The sequence below is a fragment of the Arctopsyche grandis genome, chromosome 3 (assembly GCF_051622035.1).
Source record: "Arctopsyche grandis isolate Sample6627 chromosome 3, ASM5162203v2, whole genome shotgun sequence".
Classification (NCBI taxonomy): Eukaryota; Metazoa; Arthropoda; class Insecta; order Trichoptera; family Hydropsychidae; genus Arctopsyche; species Arctopsyche grandis.
The window spans coordinates 35156114-35176381 of record NC_135357.1 but is presented as its reverse complement, the minus strand read 5'-3'; the positions used below and the strand labels follow the sequence as shown (position 1 = coordinate 35176381).

Here is a 20268-nt window from a genome sequence, read left to right as displayed (position 1 = left end):
TTTCGGATGATGCCAACAGGGAAGGAGTAGTCCTCCGGTAGTGGTGCAGGTGTTTGTGTAGGTGCAGGTGTTTGGGTAGGTGTGGGTGATTGTGTAGGTGTGGGTGGTTGTGTGGGTTCGGGTGCGGCTGCTGATGCGGGTGGGGACTTGGCAGCGGAAGTAACCTCCATTTTATTAGACTGCACGGAGTCGGAATCGGAGTCGAAGTCGGATTCCGCGAGTGCCGCGTATCTGTTGCTGATGGGTGGGGTCGACTGTGATTGTGTGTGTGTGGTGTTGAGTGGGCTCGTCATTCTACGCTTACCGTTTTTGCGTGGTGACGTCTGAGGGGATGTGGCCATATCCTTCGTCTTTGTGGTCGTCGTCGTCGACTGGGCCTGCGACATGTTTGACGCGAGGTTTCCCAGTTGGGCGGAGTGGGCTGCTTGGTCAGCTGCTCGTTGGGCTGCGTGAGTCGCGATTAACTTTTTGAGGGAAGCGTTTTCTTCCCTCATTTCTTGGTACGCCTTCACGAGTTTTTTGAAGTCATGTTCAGTGAATTTATGCGTTTTAGCGCTAGTGTCACTGCCACCACGGCCATCACGCCGCACACTGGCCATCTTGTGGGTGGGTTTTTTTTTGTTTGTAGTGTCACTGTCACTTGTCACTTGTCACTGTCACTATCACTTTTGTTTATTTGGCTGTTGCTAGGACAGCTTCTCATTCCCAGAGGGACGCGTTCGGAGAGTCGAGCGGTAGTTACATCGCGGTTTCGGCGACGCAGCTGTTATAGACAGCTGTTTGTGCGCGGGTAACGACAGCGCGGCGGGACACGTCCGAGCACTGCGGGCGCTGGGCGCGGACTCCCGGATGCCACCGTTCGAGAGCGCAACATACTTATAAATATTCAGCGCTCAGCGCATACACGTTATGACACGTAAACATGTATAGTCATTGGTCAAGGAGTCGGGTGCAGCCATTGGCCGCAACGCCCGACTCCACCATTGGTCGGCGTTACCATGACGTCACCGGTCTACATAACCCCCTTCTTAAGAGAGATCGTCCCGATCGACCCATTAATTTAAAGTTACACTTAAACAATTACAAAACAGTTACATACAATTACAGTTGCACTTAGTTATAACTACAGTTAATATTCGACGGCCTTATACCTTGCGAGTCTATCCAGGTGCACCACCATTAATCGGTTTGAGCCGTCGAATTCCCTGCGTATCCTATAAACTACGTCTCTAAGTTTGGTCACTATGGTGTACGGTCCTTCCCACAGCGATTGCAGCTTTGGTGAAAGCCCTGGAGTCTTGGCAGGGTTGTACAGCCATACTCGGTCACCTGTTTCGTACGCCGGTTCGGTTCTGCGGACGTCGTATCGCGTCTTCATACGGCTATTCTGCATCCGGAGGTGGGCTCTGGCGAACCGATGTACCTTGGCCATGTCTTCGGTCATCTTCGTGGTATACCGGTGTGGATCCTGAGGTTCGCTGTCTGGTGGAGGGCCCCCATATAGTAGGTCCGCCGGCATGCGCAGTTCTCGTCCGTACATCATGGCTGCTGGTGATGCTCCTGTTGCATCGTGTTGGGCCGCTCTATATGCCATGAGGAAGTGCGGAACCAGCGTGTCCCAGTCGTCCTGCTCCTCGTTGACGGACTTCGTCAAGTGCGCCCGCATGGTTCGATTGAGTCGCTCGACCATTCCATCGGACTGAGGTCGGTATGGTGTTGTTCTCGTTTTGTGTACGCCCAGCCGGTCCAGTGCCTGACGGAACAACTTCGACTCGAAGTTTCGTCCCTGGTCAGAGTGCAGCTCGTTCGGGACGCCTAGCCGCGTGAACACTTGTTCTACCAGGGCGTCTGCTACGGTCTCTGCCTCCTGGTTCGGTAGTGGAATCGCTTCCGGCCACTTCGTGAAGTAGTCCATAGCCACCAGTATGTATCGGTTTCCTCGTTCGGTGGCCGGGAGTGGACCCAGAATGTCGACTGCCATTCGTTGTAGTGGCGTCCCCGAAAGGTACGGTTGAAGTGCCCCGCGATTCCTTCGGTGTGGTCCGTTGTGGGCCCCGCACTGTGCGCATCGTTCGCACCACTGGGTGACGTCGATTCGACACGTCGGCCAGTAATATTTTTGGCGCACGTTTCGGTACGTTTTATTGATACCGAAGTGGCCCCCCGTGGGCGCGTTGTGCATCTCCCACATGATTTCGGGTATCTTCTCAGTCGGCACCACCAGCTGCTTTGTGTGACGTGTTCCCGCGGTGTTCTCCCATCTCCGGTACAGCTTACCGCCTTCCACCTCCAATGCGTCCCATTGGGTCCACAGTATTTTAAGTTCCTGCTCCTCAGCAGATACTGTTTCCCACGGTGGTCTCGTTCCGGCGTTCTTCCACTCGACGATTTTGTCGATCGTCGAGTTTGTCATCTCGTTGGGCAAGATCCCTACGAGGGCTACTCGTGCTTCCGGTTCTTCCGCACTCCATCTTCTCTGCTCCGCTGCCGCATGGCATGCAATCGGTGTGCCCTGTCGTCTGAAGCGTTGTGCCAGCTCTTCCGTCAATTCGTCGTAGCTCAGCGTCGATGGCAGCTGACTGGCGATTGATTCTTCTCAATAATTTATATTGAGAAGACCTCGAAATCGCTTGCGAAATAACATGGGCTTGAGTCCTTAAAAATACCACTAAGAGCTGAGCGTTCAGCTTTAGAATCGTCGGTCAATAATATACCGAGAATTAATATCCCAACATCCTACGCAGTAAGATGGTTCTATGCATTTGATTTAGATGCATTAAAAATGATTTTAAACCATATTACAAGAATCACCCTTTGGTATTTTTCTCGCCATTATTTAATTTGTGTTGCGAATTGCGAATCTAAACCAGTTTTGTTATTCTATAAAGTTGAGCTACTATCTCCGTTTCAGTGTATGCCGTTTCATTTTCGGCTTACCTTGACATGTGTCAAATCAATAAAATCAGTAGAGAGCTGCACCGCGGACGAGGTCATCAATCGATATTGATTATGAGATCTTTTGTATATAGAAATGCTCCATTCTCAGAATAGTTCTCCATTATTGGGACGCTATTGGTACTTGTGAAGTTCGCCGGCATTCCGCCAAGTTTTCACCTAATTGGTGAATCTTCGAGATTTCTTATATCGCTTACTCATCATTTCAGCATCATTTAAACAGTCTGCTTGGTTTTTATCTACCTGATAAACAACGTCCTCTTCTGCAGCCGTGTTGATTCTTCCTGATTTCAAGATACATTAGTGTTTTTGGATACATTTTTCATTTGTTTTCTCGTCGCTTCGTGATTAGATGGAATTCTGTGTATTATCCTGGCTGGGCTGGTTGATCCAAGTTGCGTTAGTTAACTTGTGGTTTGGTAGCTTCTAGTATATTGATTTAAACTGTCGGCGATTGGGGTTATTATTATATCCTCCATATGATCTGATGTCTCCAGATAGCAACCCAATATGGTGGCTTAATTTATAGGTTGGGATGAATTTTAAACATTTTTGATCCTGAATTATAATTATTATACATTCCGTTACTCCATTTATTTTCTTTGTGGTTTCCGTTCTGGTGGTTATTTTTAAAGAACGTAGATGATCTGTAGCGTCATCTATATATAAATTTGAAGGTTTCATTTTTATTCCCCTCAAATAATGGATGTCTTAATTTCGAGACACCCCTCCACCAAACAATCTCTGAATAGGGTGATGTTTTAAGTCGACTAACTGTAATTTCAGTTTATATCTGAAAGGGTTTTTGTATACATGCATGAAGAGGTTTATCGCTGAATTGAAGTACCTTCGAAACCTCTTCCCAGTTATTTTACTGTGTCGAATTCTGGCGTGATATCCAATCCACAGTTATATTGAATAGGCTCAAGTTGAGCTTCACGCTGCTTACCAGGACACTTGAGCAGGTAGTGTTGTGATCCCTTTGTAGGGATCCATATCTGAAGAGGGTGATGGTTTGTCTTTGTTTCTAGATGCCTAAATTTTTGAAATATTTCGAAGCATTGTCTTTGAATTTTGGCATACACCCATAGATATGTCCATAGATGCCAAATTAGGCGGAAGTCTAATTAAAGTTAAGTATCATTGCAAAAGCGTTATACTTAACGCCATTTTTAAGGCAATTACAATACAAATATTATATTACTTAACCTGCTAGCAATTTTTCGGTATTTGGTTAAAAAAATATGAGGAACATCAAGATATTTTCAATTAGGATGTAGATATTTTCCATGCTTATTGAATGCTAGTATGTACAAGAACCCATTTCTCGATTGCGAGTAGACTTTTTCTTTTTAATACGCACCCGAATGTCATGTCTTGGGAATTCATTTGGGTAGCGTCTGGCATGCTATATTTGTATTTGAATTCAAGATACCTTTCAAAATTCAAGTTATCATCTGCCAGGAAGGGAACGTTCAACGGACATGAATGCATGTAGTTGAGCTTATTTTATTTCCAATAACGGTTTGTTTTGGGATTAATATTTACATAAATTGAGATACACGATATGTTTCGAATTGTAAATACAAGTGACTGGGTTACACATCACATGTTATTACACAGCGTATACGATGGGTGTTGACATATCTCCTCAGTATTGGACATCTAAAATTCCGGGTGTTTATTTAAATATTAAGAACGCAAGTACTCTTTATAATACTTTGCGTGCGGTTATTTTCTTTTATATAATATTTTAGAATGGTAACTAATGTGTTTCCACGTTATATAAGTTATTCCTCTTCGATAAGTCTCGAATCGGTTTCGGCTTTGAGACCTTGTAGGGCTTTCAAAAACTTCCATATATTTGGAAATTGAGCTGCAATTGTATATCCCACCTTCATATGAAAACCTTCGACTTCGTTATCCGTCGTATCGTAGTGTTCTGATTTTCGGGCTCCGACATCTATCGCAGTTACCCGAGGTTCACGTCTTTATAATTCCGATCGAATCTAAGGTCAAATTTTCTCACTAAATAAGACGGATTTATTTTTACTTTCCATTTTTACTGCTTACAAAAAATTCTGGATCTTACGCCAAATGCACTGCCCGAAGTGAAAAAAGCAGAGCTTAATCTCCACTCCGGGGAAAGCAATTTGGGTGGCGTTTATTGCGGCCAACTCCAAATCGGAGATGATGACTTGTGACATCAGAAATACTCCATTTGAGCTGGCAAAATTCTTGATTTCCATAAATGCCTTCACGTAAGCCGTCTGCGTCTTTGATGTCATTAGTATATAAATCAAGGGTAAAATTCTACCATTCGCTTGCCCAACCTTCGAATGGATGGTGTATAATTGGTAAAAGATATTGGGAACCGTCTTGAAAGTGCCGTCCATAATACAATAGGTTCCCTGCGCTAATCTGCTCAAATTGGTCACCGTTGAGAATATTAGTATTCTGCCATTCTCGAACTCAGTCACTCACCAGAAACGGTTGCTGGTTGCATGTGCCTTTTACTGTTTGCGGTTCTTTTGGTTATTTCGGTTGTTTCGGTTCTTTCGGTCTCTGAGCTCTCCTTACTCTCCCTATAGTGGAACGTAAAGCGCTCACAGAAGGCATTAAATTACAATACAAATTAATAGTAAATTAATTTTGATCTACATGGAATTGGGAATGCTCTACTAATGGTGAAACACAGCTTTCTCGTTAGCATTCTTCAGCTCTTTGATTAACAAACTCATCTGGAACACCACACTGTTCCAGACCTCCAGCATTTTCTTTTTCGCTTCGCTTCGGCGAAAAGAAAATTTCGCTTCGGCGCAAATTATTCGTAAATGGCGCTTCCATGTTTCCATTTGGGAGTCATGCTATGGTAGTACTATATATGTACTACCATATAAAAAACATTAAATAAATCCAATCCTATAATTGGTACGAGATGGTAAAGATTATATCTAACGTACATATGCTCGCACTTTCTTGATAGCATTCTCCATTTTAGGCGATTGCTTGACTGTATAATATGCTCATTTATACAGTCTGTATAAATGAGCTTATAATATGCTCATTTATACAGTATGTATTATGATGCTTGTAAACGGTCCGCCAAATAGTCACTGTTGCACATTAAAATAAACTTGTGTACATAGAATCTGCAAACAGATTAAAAATTCGAGTTAACATATGTACATAATACATAATATTTGAAGCAAGACTAACCTTACAGTCCCGGCAACTAAGACAGTATCACAATGCTCCTGTTCGACATACTGACGATACATGTATTTCGAGAATATCGTTGCATGTTTCCATTTGGGAGTCATGCTATGGTAGTACTATATATGTTCTACCATATAAAAAACATTAAATAAATCCAATCTTATAATTGGTACGAGATTGTATAGATTATATCCAACATACATATGCACGCACTTTCTTTAGGCGATTCCGAGTCTGATTAATGTGCTCATCTGGAACACCACACTGTTCCAGACCTCCAGCATTTTATTTTTCTTATCCATTACGATAATGGATAAGAAAATTTCGCTTCGGCGCAATTTATTCGTAATTGGCGCATGCATGTTTCCATTTGGGAGTCATGCTATGGTAGTACTATATATGTTCTACCATATAAAAAACATTAAATAAATCCAATCTTATAATTGGTACGAGATTGTATAGATTATATCTAACATACATATGCACGCACTTTCAATGGTAGAAAACAAATGTATGGCAAGGCCTGCATTGAGACCGAGCGTTGTCTGTGTGTGCTTGTTGAATGTTCTGTTTTGAACAATATGTCCCTAGGCTATATTCCGTTTATAGGCAGAATTGTAAATATATATTTTACAATTTTTCTCTGATGCTTTTGGCGAAACGTTTTTTAGAAGTTCAAAAAAGGATCCAACTTATTTCAGTTAACGATAAATATTCGTAGTCTCCCTTACATTTGCCCATACATGTTTGGAACTACTGAACATTATTACTGTGTATTAAAATTAGAGAACACAGTCTGTATTAAGTGTTTTACTCTTGAAATTCTCTTTGTATAAATCGTGGTTGTTTCAATTTGAATTGGTATATAATAGGATGATTTTTTGCCCATACATGTTTGGCACTATTTGGATTTGCTGTACCAGGCTATTTATTTGCTGTGATTTCTTATTTGACAAATTGTGTCATTCGTAGTCCGTAACATTTTCGATGAGCGATGACTCAATATGTCGCACTGAATATACGTGGCACGATTTACTGAATCTACATATTATATTTGTAACGTGCGCGAGGGGTTTTAACGAAAATCGTAACCTAATAAGAATCGAGGTGTACAATTCAACTCATGCGATTTTCAACAGGTCCTGCTGAGAATACGCAGTGAATATTTTCATCATCGATAATTTTCAACAAATTTTTGGCGCACCGAAAACTCCAGCTTCTAATTAATGTCATGAAACATTTTTAAAACAAGATATATTGTTAGCTAGTCCATCCGCTGTAGGAACACACCTATGTAAAACGCACACGCTGCCCCTTTCAATAGCATTTAGTACGTACAATGTTCTGTTGTCTACGAATTGCCATTGGTCGAGGGACAGTGAAGCGGACAGCATGTACGTTTTACCCAAGTGGCTTTCTACAGTGAAACAACAATAGCAGTTGGTATATTCATTCGTCAGTTGATTTTGACTGGACTTGCTCTCATGTAGTCGGTCGAGTTTTGGCTGTTAAGTCTAACAAACTAGTGCACCCTCGAGCAACTTTAAGGCCGCGGACGTTGATGGTTGATTTTAATCAAAATCGTCATCGACGGGTCGTTGTTTGCCGCCGAATGCAGCCGCCGGGGTGTGCTGAAGATCTTCAGGAGATGAGAATCGCCACTTCCTTTTGTTTTTAAAATTATGCCGTGGACGGGTTGGCTATAATCTCCCGGGCCCGGTGTTTCAGGTGGGAGCTTGGGTGGTCCATCTCATTGACGAGCCTCCTTATGATCTCGACTGTTGCAACTATGAAGAGTAAGTTTGTCATCTAAAACGACTTATTTATACCTCCATACTATTTGTCGTAGAAATATAATATGTATTTGTATTTCAATCATTGTAGTGAAATGATCATTCTTCTGCGCGCGGTGCTTCAAAAATAATTGAATTTTACATTTTTATTTTTGTGTAATGAAGTTGAAATGAATTTTATCTGTTCCCGGACTGTTTGCACAGGATGAATAGTCCATCTTGATTCTCTTTTTTTTACAAGCATTTAAAATTTCCGTTATGATAAAACTCGTGCACATTGCAAATATGATTCGTGTATAAGTATCCTTAAAAAATAGGGGTTAGTGGCAAAAATAAAAAAAAATCCTAAAAATTCTGGGCAACTCGTCATGCTTTTCTCGAATGACGAATTTTTTATTGCTCTAATTTTTTTAGTTCATACCATTCGGAAGACTTTATTGTAATATGAGCATGAAAAACGACGGTCCATTTTTATTATCATCGGGATATTTATTCATTGTGATTTGAACTGGATCAGTTTTAATTAAATAATCTATAATTTTACCGTCACGAAAATCGTGCCAAGCACCACGTTCCGATAATTAGTTGCTTGTACTTTACACGCTTTACATCCGCTGCTCCATCTGTTATCTAATAATTCCGTCTCTAACGCATCGTTGTTAACGGAACTTATTGTTTAATAAAATTATCGTCGCGTTCTGGATACATTTGCTGAAAAGCCTAGCTAAGATTTTATTTCGGGGAGCTTCCACAATTAAGCAAATCAATGGGATTATGATTCTCTCCTTGGGGTTTTACCGTTCTTTGCAGTTTTTAGCGCGACTTCCACTATTGGTCGTTTTCGGAGCAGAAAATCGTCGTCGTCGTCGTAAACTATGTTTACTCCTTCTAATTGTGATCTATAATCTGATTGCGATCATCTGGTTTTAGCCTAAGAAAAGATCCTGTTTGCATTTTTTCAAGCTACGGTTTTTCTTAATAGTATTTTCTATTAGGTTACTGTTAAAATCCCTATTATGCCTCGTTATTCTTTAATTTCTTTATTTACTGGATTGTAGTCTTGGTTTTGAACTCTACTATACTCTGGTTTTGAATACATTTCCAATTAAGTATAGCTGTTTTGTAACTATCATAAAAAAATTCTTTTTTTTAATCCTTGATAGGCAATCGGCATTCGAATTTACGATTCATGGTCTATGTTTAACCGTTTTGTCGAATTCTTCGAGTTTTAATCTCCATCTGACTTATTTGGATCCAGGTTGTCTATAATGTTTTTATTTGGTACATCATGCAAACTTTCAAATATTAGGATGGTCAGCCGATACCTGTGTATGAAAACGGCGATGCCAGCCTTTTAAAAAATTGTTGGTTTTTGGAAGACCATCTTGCACACCTGCAAAGCAGTTCCACATTTCGTGTGCGAAATATGGCGGACGCCGCTGATGTCCTGATTGCGGGCGGCCGATCCACGTATCTTTGAAGTAGTTGACGACACGCTGGATCTCTTCGGGGAATGTCGATGTATTGACCAAATACTCGAAAGTGGGAACTACTTCGTTTGCCGGAACGAATGCCAAAGTCGGTAGCAATTAGAGAGTCAGTGCGAGCTCTGGATCTTCTCGGTACCTTATTTGTAGGCCACTTTCTTGTATCCGTCGGAATATGCATTGACTGAAATGGACGAAGCAGCCACGATGCACAGTAAGTGGTAGCTCGGTTCGGATGGCATTTATGACTGCTACTTCAAAATCAGTCATTATTGTTCTTGGTGACGGATTTGAGCCCGGAAGCAATTTTTTCACTTCTTTAAACAATGTGACGTACGTCTGCTGCGTTTTATTTGGTAATAAAGCATATACATTGGTATCGCCATATTGTTTTCCAAGCCGTGCATGGTAAATAAAATAAAATAAAAAAATGATGATACCACTTTGAATGTACCATCTCCGTACCAATGTATCAACATTGCCAGCAAATTTAAATTTCTTAATGTCGAAAATATCATTATTCTGTTTTGAACAGGCCCAAAGTCGAACATTAGGAAATTTTCCCCGGTTTCGGTAACTGTGTATTCGTGTGGTAAGACGATTTCTTCTCTTGTACTAGGGTTCGTTGGAACTCCTTCTTTTCTTGTCCTCGCGTTTCTAATGGTTCTTTTCATGTTTGATATGGACGGCAATTGAGCTGCCACTGCATTTCGCACGCCAGAAAATGCTCGAAACAGCAGGAAATGGGGTGGATCTCTGTTCTCTTACGGTCTCCATTACTTTGTCTGCTTGTAGCTTTGCAGCATGTCTAAGGTGGTTGTGGTCATCTTTGTATGGAAAAATTCGATCATCGGTAGTTATAACTCTGTCGCGGCACGTGAATCTACTATATTTATCACATTTTTGCTGGATCGTTTTGTCCTGAAGGAGCAGGTAGTTTTCGAAGCACAATTATATCTGGTTGATCAACATGTGGTAGTTAGTGCCTCCATTCGAATTTAGGTTAATATCTCTAATTTTGTATGCTCCCAAATAATTGTGAAGACAGCATGCTGCCAGAATTAGATTATCAACCATATCCGTGAAGTGGTATTGCTCTTTCAAACACTCTCCATCTTGATACCAAAATTCTCCACTCCTTCTTGCGCGAGAAAGCCTGTAATTAAAATTTTTTTTGGTTCATTACCTCTTATTGAATTTCTACTGTAAGGCCGTAATAGATACCGCTTTAGCGGAAATGCTTCGTCTCTACTACTATAACGTATGGGAGAGGTTCAGTTCCTGGAACTAAAGGATTGTCTTGTGCGATTTAGCTAAATTTGATTTGTCAAAAATACCTCCATCGCTGTTTCTTCCATATGCACCCACATCTATTGGCAAAAACTTATATTGTGCGTCTACTAACGCCAGTAATACGATTGAATGATTACCTTTATAATTGTAAAAATTGGACCCGGCATTTTTTGGGCAGCGTATATTTATATGTTTGCCATCTAATGCACCCACACAATTGGGAAAGTTCCATAGAGCATCGAATTCTGATGCCACCTCTTTCCATTTTTCTGCGGTTGGTTGTAGCAATACTGTAGGTTGTAATTTTTTCCAAATTATTGCACTGACTCCTTTACAATACCCTCTTTTACAACACCCTAGTTGAAAAATGTTGAAAAACCTAGTCGATAGCTAAAGCCGATCGATCGAAATGAATTTCCCGTTATCAGATACCTGAAAAAGGAAAACATAATCACTGATGATGTTATATTATTATGAATGTGATATCAAATTAATTTATTCACATCAATAAAATCACAATGAACTGTAAATGATACGTTCTTGAACTAGTACAATTATTTATAATGTTTTAGATGGAGATACCATTAATAATACTGCAGATTGTTTATTCTCCCAGAACAGTGAAAATGTACCTAAAAGAAGAATACAGTGGACTAGAGAAATTCGCCAGAAAAATCGAAAGGCTGAGAAAACATATCTAAATATAAGGGACAACCTGTGTCTGCAAAAAACCCTAACATGTGACTCCCTTTACATCATTTAAATGTACTTTTGTTACATTCATAATGAACATTTCAAGAAAATATACATATAATATGCAACTTTTATTTGTGCTGAAATGTAACATGTCAAAATTCAATTCTTTCATTTATACAGTTATATTGTATGGCTCAATCACTCCATAAAACTTGAAATAATTCATACCAGTAATAATTCATTTAGAATATTGTACTTTAGAAAAATGCCAAATTCACTATTTTATTTAATGTAATAATTAAACACTAGGAAAACTTTCCTGCAGTTCTCACCAACACAATTTACTTTTCTTTATTAAAATATATATTTTTTTATTAATTAATTTATTTATTTTTAACTCCGCCAGTGAGGTTGGGAAACTTTGTTAACCACTTTACTGCCGGTCCCAAGCCCGGAAAAAGGAGGAGGGAAAATCTGTTTTCAGTTATTTTTTCTAGGGGCGCCTAGAGGAAAATTGCCTGAGGGCGTCAGCCAAAGTGTGTAAGACCTGCACTGGCTAGACAGTAGGGATCCCAAATGTTCGTCGACTTCAACTATTCGAATATCGAATAGTTAATCAAGAGCTATTCGAATATATTCGAAAATTGCAAAAAAAAAAAAGGTAATTGCATATGTACCAAGCATAAATTTGAATGATTGATCTTATCATAGATGCCATTGAATTCCACCTCGTTTTTACAGCCAATAATAATTTCAATTTTTTATTTTAAATATCGTATTATTTTCATTTTCATATTTTCATTATTGCGTATTCATTTTCTTCATAATCGTCGGCTTCTTCGTCATCACTCTTTTCATATTGATTTTGTGAATTTAGTTGATAAAAAATATATATACACGAATAATATTCGAATAGTTGATGAAATATTCGAATAACGAATGGCTGACAAATCAGACGAACAATTCGAATACTCGAATATTCGATTCGGATCCCTACTAGCCAGCATCAACACTTCACTCTGGATGATTGGAAAGTGGTTATATAATTTTAATAAAATTTTTGTAAAAATAGTCTAATATTTACAAAATCATTAATATGTGTGCCTTTTTTCAGGTATAGATATTTTTCCGACGAATCTTCCATTCAAATTATTCGGCGAAGGGTGGGTGAGAGCCATAGTTCATAAAATCAAAATTAGTATTAGTGAAACCTAAAACAATGTAATACTTAAATTATGGGAAAAGCCGAAAAAAAAATATTCGAGTTCCGCGAACGAAGATATGGGTGAACGAACGAACGGTAATGGCTAGAACGCCGCGTCAATATACGAGCTATCGGTGAACAAACGGTCTGTGAAAGAGATGGCCGCATACGTAATAGCTAGCGCGCCTCGTCAGTATACGAGATCTTGGTGAACACACGGCTGAGAAAGAGATGGCCGTATACGTAATGGCTGGAGCGCATTCTCGGTTTACGGAAAATCTGTGAATGAGTTGTTGTGTCACCCCCTTTTTTCAGGTATAGATATTTTTCCGACGAATCTTCCATTCAAATTATTCGGCGAAGGGTGGGTGAGAGGGTTACTAGAGCGCGGATAGAGACCGTGCTTTTTCCAGGAATCGGGGCGGTTTGGCTCTATTTACAAAGCTAGAGTCCAAAAAAAAGGTTCGCTGAACCTTTAACAATGCATTTACAACAATTGAACAATGAACGGCGCGCTCTGGGTCCGCTCTTTAATAATGACTATTAGAGCTGGACTGGCAAAGTGGCTCCTGTCTCTAAATTAATGACCAAGGGAAGACGCTCAGGTTGCATTTCTATTGTCAACCTTTTTTTTGCTCTTTGTCTGACAATAGCGCTGTTCGACAAATGACGACTTTTTTTTATTCGGGGACAAGATATGACTTTATTATAGATCTATGCCCGGTGAACACAAATTTGGTAATTAAAAATGTTGATTGGCTAGAGATTCGGAGATGTTTGTTGAATCGCGCGATTTTTCTATATCTGGTGTTCGGTCAATGTCTCAAAATCTGTCGATTTCCTGTTCAAAATGAATATTGGAATCTATAGTCATGATTAAAGCCTGGACCCAGAAGGTGCCGCGTATTGTTCAAAAGTTGTAAATCCATTGTTAAAGGTTTGCCGAACCTCTTTTACAAAGGATTTACAACAATGGAACAATGAGCGGCACCTTGGCTATCCTACCTCTAGTCATGATGTTAATGATATTTTCTATTGAAACATGTTTATTGGGATAGTGTTCTGGCCACACTATTTTTTGTTTTCGTTTAAAAGGGTTAATTAGAAGTGTACTGAATTTTAAATCGGTAAAATTGCGAGCTGAAAACTCGTACTAGTATTAACACGAATCTGAATTGAATTAATAGGGATAATATATTAAATTGTCTTTATATGAGAATTAAATAAAATTCCACTAAGAAAAATCATATTTCGACTATTCTTGTGGATTGTACTGTAAACCATGTTGGCTTTTTGCTGACAAAAAAAATATTCCTCTTGGTTTGAAGGCATACAAGGCTGGAGATGACTTTAAAAAAAAAATGCAATTCACGAAAAATCTAAGTACACACTAAATCCTGTTTTACTTACGATTTGTGGACAAATTAATGTCAAACTAACATTGGCTAAATGTAATTTGGCATTTTGAGGCCATCAAGAAAATTTCGTGTCTTTTAACAATCTGGAAATTTTCTTTCTTTCATTCAACTTCTGGCAACTTATGATCCACTTTTGTAATCATTGATAGCCAAACATAAAGCAGGTTCTGTGACTTTTTTGAGCGCGACAATACACAATGAAATCATCCAATTAATTTCGACACAAATAGAAAATGCAATATTTACTTCTATAACCACTTTCCTATTCAATCATTTTATTTTATTTCATACCAGGAAGGCATTACAGGTAAAACCCCAATGCGCCTTCCTGGCCAAATTACAAACAATACAGCATTTTTTATTATATACATAAGTCGCTAAATTACGAGACACTGACTTAAACTCGACAATTAACGAGACATCTATGAATTGTACATACATTTTTATTGTAATATTTACATTAATCATACTCAAATAGTGGTGACATAGTGGGTAGGAAGGATTTTTAGCCAATTTTTAATCGGGAATCGTTTCAACAATGAAATCAGAGAAAATCGGCAAACTCTGATAGGAAACGATCAACCAGGAGTCACAAATCCTGGTCTGACCAGCAGCATTACAGATATACTCAGAAAAATTCTTTTCAATCGAGGTCAGCTCAAGGGATCGAACTCGGCGCCTCTCAGTGTTAAGCAGAAGCTTAACGACCGAGCCACGCTGCTGGCTAATTGACGGTACTAAAGATTTAAGTAAAATTGAGCAAGTGAGTGTTGTTTTTCGATAGATTGTTCAAAAAGATCAAATTCAACGTCCAATTGATGTCGAAATAAAGTAATCGTTCGTGGGGTTTTTTAATGTTAAAGACAGAAGCGCAGAGGGTTTAAAAAATATATTTTGGATCTGTTGACTAGATATTGCGAAACGTAGAGGACAGGGTTACGATGGTGCCAGGGTAATGAGTGGTGCATACAACGGTCTGAAGATAACTGAACTCGAACCAAATGCTCGTTACGTTCACTGTGCTGCTCATGATTTAAATCTCTTTATAAAAGATACCGTACGCTTCTTATTTTTTTGATGTGGTTGAACAAATTTATAATTTTTTCGCTGTCAGCATTAACAGGTGGGACTTTGTGAGGAGAATTCACCATTGGTTACTTTAAAAAAAAGATTGAACCCTACTCGTTGGTCGGCAAGATTAGATTCCATCAATGCACTTCGTTGTTCACATACAGACATACATAGATATTGAATAACATATATAGGGCCTGACGCTATAAGAAAAATGCCCTATTTTGCATGTTTTTTTAAAATTCGTATCACGCCTTAATTTAAAAATATAAATAATCTTTTTTAATCGTAAAACATGTTAAATAGTTAAAATCAAATAATAAAACCAAAAAAACTTGTGTATAGCTTCATGTAATTAAAAAAAATCGAAAACATGAACAATTGAAAGTGATGCGATTTCTCTGCATCTTACTGTACATAGATATTGAATAACATATATAGGGCCTGACGCTAGGGTTTCTGGACTCGACCCGACCTGGACCCGAACCCGTCGGGTAATGGACCTGAAACCCAGACCCGAGACCCGGGACTAAAAACCATCGGTTCCGGGTAACAAGACATAATTTTTTTTTAATTAAAAATATTTTTTTAAAATCAAAATGCGTTATAAAATTTAATTTTTTAACAAAATATAGGCGAAAAACAAAAATGGAATAAGCAATTCGAAATATTGTAAGTTTAAATTTTCTTGCCTTTTAAAGTACATACATATGTATGTATGTAAAACGTTATTTTCGTACGCAAATAATTTCTTAGAATACCGCCAAGGATAATAAAATTCAATGGGGCATATATGGATGCACGTCCGTCTTCCATCAGAAGATCCGTATAATCTTGGGCTCGTTCGTGTCATCGGATCTTGTACAGCAACGAACTTACTTGAAGCAGTTACTAAACATTTTAAATCATTCAAAATAGATTACCAGAAACATATTGTTGCATTTATTTGGCAATTTTTTTATTTCACCTCGTTTATAAGGATTTGTTTTCTATTTCAATATTTTTATCTAAACGTACTAACTCGAGCGGTAATTGCAATTTAAATGCTTTCGTTTTTGTTGCTCAGTGTTATTATAGTCACATTAAAATCTATATGATAGTTTATAGTAATTAAGGCTCATTTCGTTTATCAATAATTTAATAAGGTATATTTTTACTAATTAATATCTTTCGCTTTTGTAAATTCGAAACATACATATGTATAACGAATTATGTTTACATCAATAACTGTCATCCAGCGCCCATCTGTTCATCTAATGTATAATTTCTTTAATAATATTTTATACGTATAAAATATTACAAAGACCTTACAAGAAATTATATATTTTCAAATATTTGGACCGAATGAACGAACTCATTCAAAACGTTTTTTTTACTATGAGTGGCAGTTTTATTGCCTAAAGATAAATAATACCGCGCCTCAGGCTAGGCTACAGATGCTCTGCAAGTCGTTTTGATAAAAGAGTTCTCAAAACGACTTTTGACAACTGTTTCTCGAACTACTTTTTTTCTTGATTGTTTTACATGACATGTTATACATACATATGTAAGGTTTTTCAACGGGTTTTTGCGGTATCATAAATTCATGGCCCTCAAATTTGGTTTAAAATAATGCAATGACGTAAATGATTTTATACCCTTTATCCTTTTATTAAATTCAAATTATTCTGAAATGGTTTTCATCGTTTTTTCAAAACCTCTCCAATAAAATAAACGTTTTTTATTCCAAAAAAAATGGCAAAGTTTCAAAGCGATCGGAAAAGTTTTAGGAGGTTCGTCCAAAACTAAGATAAACCTTGTAATTTACAAATGTTATAATTAGCATGGAAATAATTTTTTCAATGTATGTATGTGTTGTATGAATGCATGTACATACATACATATGTACATATGTTATTTTGAAAATTTTCAATTTAATATTTATTTTCATTATTCATCAATGAAAAGTAAATCAAAAAACTTTATTAATACTATTGTAACGTTACATAGAGAGACGCCCCGTAGACCGGTGACGTCATGGTGACGCCGACCAATGGTGGAGTCGGGCGTTGCGGCCAATGGCTGCACCCGACTCCTTGACCAATGACTATACATGTTTACGTGTCATAACGTGAATGCGCTGAGCGCTGAATATTTATAAGTATGGGGCGCTCTCGAACGGTGGCATTCGGATCCTGACCTCCACCAGACGAGCAGCAATAAAGACTTGGAACCTGCCTGCGTGTTTTCTTGTACCTCGACCTGACTCCACTTACCTTTGAATACTCTTCACTATGATTTGATGAATATACTAAATACTGGCGATTCTAGAATTGATTTAATGTTGAGAGTTACAAATTTTACACGTTTTGGATTTTCGTAAGATTAAAAATAAGCACCAATACCTGTACCGGTATACAAAAATGATTATTTTTTGTATACATATATGTCATATCTTTAATATACCAGACATATTATTGTAACGTTACATAGAGAGACGCCCCGTAGACCGGTGGCGTCATGGTGACGCCATGGTGACGGGCGTTGCGACCAATGGCTGCACCAGACTCCTTGACCAATGATAATACGTGTATGCGCTGAGCGCTCTATGATATAAGAATGGTACGCTCTCGATTCATTCTCGGGGCATTCGGATCCTGACCTCTACTGGACGAGCAGCAATAAAGACTTGGAACCTGCCTGCGTGTTTTCTTGTACCTCGACCTGACTCCACTTACCTCTGAATACTCTTCAATACAATATACAAACTCCGGTTTAAGCAGACGAAAAGGTAAAATTAAAATTGTCTTGACTATTAAAAGGTTACTGATTGCTTCAATGGCGGGAAACACTAACGGTTTTTTTTAGGGAAAGGGAGGGGATACCTTATTTTTCACATATTTCATGGGATTTTAGTTTCTTTTCGATTTAAAATTATTAAAATGATTTAACATGAGTTTTGATCGCAGTTTTATCTTAAAAAATAATCAAAAAGCATATAGCAACGTCAATATTCATATCCGATGCTGTCAAGCGATTTAGTATAAATAATGGTGCGAAAGTGGTGGGAATCATTCGACTCCCGTCTCTCGTTCCGTACAGACGTGTCTCACCAGGAACTGACGCAATGGCTCGTACCTAGCAGACTGCCCGAAAGTCCACTGGAGGAAAGGCTCCCCGCAAACAACTGGCCACGAAAGCCGCTCGCAAGAGTGCGCCCGCCACCGGAGGAGTGAAGAAGCCCCATCGTTATCGGCCCGGAACTGTCGCGCTCCGAGAGATCCGTCGCTACCAGAAGAGCACTGAACTGCTCATCCGCAAACTGCCTTTCCAGCGCCTGGTTCGTGAGATCGCCCAAGACTTCAAGACCGACTTGCGTTTCCAGAGCTCTGCTGTTATGGCTCTCCAGGAAGCTAGCGAGGCTTACCTCGTCGGTCTCTTTGAAGATACCAACTTGTGCGCAATCCAGGCCAAGCGCGTCACCATCATGCCCAAAGACATCCAATTGGCCAGACGTATCCGCGGAGAACGCGCCTAAATATCTACTGACCTACTATTAATCAAAACGGCCCTTTTCAGGGCCACAACAAATATATTTCGGATTTATTTCTCACCATTTACAAATATATTTCTAATACGAGATCAACAATGACAAAATTTTTTGTAACTGCCTCTACTCAACGCCTTCTCACATATTTAATATTTTTGGCAGGGCTGTAATTTCAGATTAGAATTTACTGGCTCCGACTGATTTGTTTTATGATGAAACACAAAATGATTTAGTAAGGTCGATTATCAGCGTATAAAGGTCAGTAACTACATTCATAGTGTATGTGTATGAATTATTTACACATTCAAAACAGTTTAACGAAGTAGACATTCGAAAAAGTCAAAAGGTTTATTTCACATCCGAACGTTACACATTACGTGTCATTCAAATTCATAATTTTTATGGATTGGTTATAAATTTATTAGATTTACTACTGTAACGTATACTAAACAGAGCCGCCGAGTAACTGCGAGCGGATTAAGACGGGTAGACGTCCTGAGAGACCGTGAGACCGGTGTAAGTGGTTTTAGGGATTAGCGACGAGCTAAGTGCATGAAAGCTAAACAATGATTGCACTTCTCATACCGTGGGAATACATATCCGAATACGTGACTATACTGTAGGTAAACAGATTAGACGTCCTGAGAGATCTACCCCTTATAAGGCGGTACGTAGGCGATATCATGTCAGCCCCAGTACCCATTGTCGCCACCTCGCCGCTTGAAGTCCTAAACATCATCAAAACCATCGCTGCCAAAAAGGCCCCTGGCCCTGACGGAATTTCCAACAAAGCTCTAAAAGAACTCCCTCAAAAAGCCATCGCTGCACTCACAGCTATACTAAATGCCACCAACAGAATCTGCTACTTTCCAAGTCAATGGAAACTCGCCAACGTCATTCTCATCAGAAAACCCTACTCGAACCCCTCCCTCCCAACAAGCTACCGACCCATCAGCTTACTATCCTCACTGAGTAAGATCCTGGAACGGATCTTAATCTCAAATCTCAATAGCGGGATCACAAAAATTGACCTTCTTCCCAAAACACAATTTGGCTTTAGACCCCAACATTCTGCCGTTCACCAGATTCACAGAGTCGTTGAAACCGTGATAGACGGCTTCGACCGCAACATGTCAACTGGAGCAATCTTCCTAGACATTTCCAAAGCCTTCGATAAAGTTTGGCACTCTGGCCTCCTTTACAAAATGATTGCTGCCAACATCACCCCCCACTCAATACGATCTATCGCATCCTTCCTAAGGGAAAGGAAATTTCAGGTCAAACTCAAGGACCACATATCAACCCAGCGAGGCATCTCCGCTGGGGTACCCCAAGGCTCCATCCTCGGCCCCACGCTATTCAACCTGTACACACACGACATACCCACTCCTACACATAGGTACACAAACATCGCACAGTATGCCGATGACACTGCCATCTTAGCGAGCTCCGTCAGCCCCAAGGGTGTCTCGCTCGCCCTCCAGAAGTACTCGGACCAACTGGTAGCGTGGTACGATAAATGGCTGATGAAAATCAACCCGGACAAAAGTCAGGCAATATTCTTCTCCAGACGTAAATATCGGTGCAAACCAGCCAAGCCAGT

The 20268-nt window shown here is 39.4% G+C and overlaps 1 pseudogene; it reads left to right on the top strand.

Annotated features, from left to right (window-relative positions):
- Positions 1–18242: 18242 nt before the first annotated feature.
- On the top strand, positions 18243–18653 carry LOC143923213 (histone H3-like; annotated as a pseudogene).
- Positions 18654–20268: the final 1615 nt, after the last annotated feature.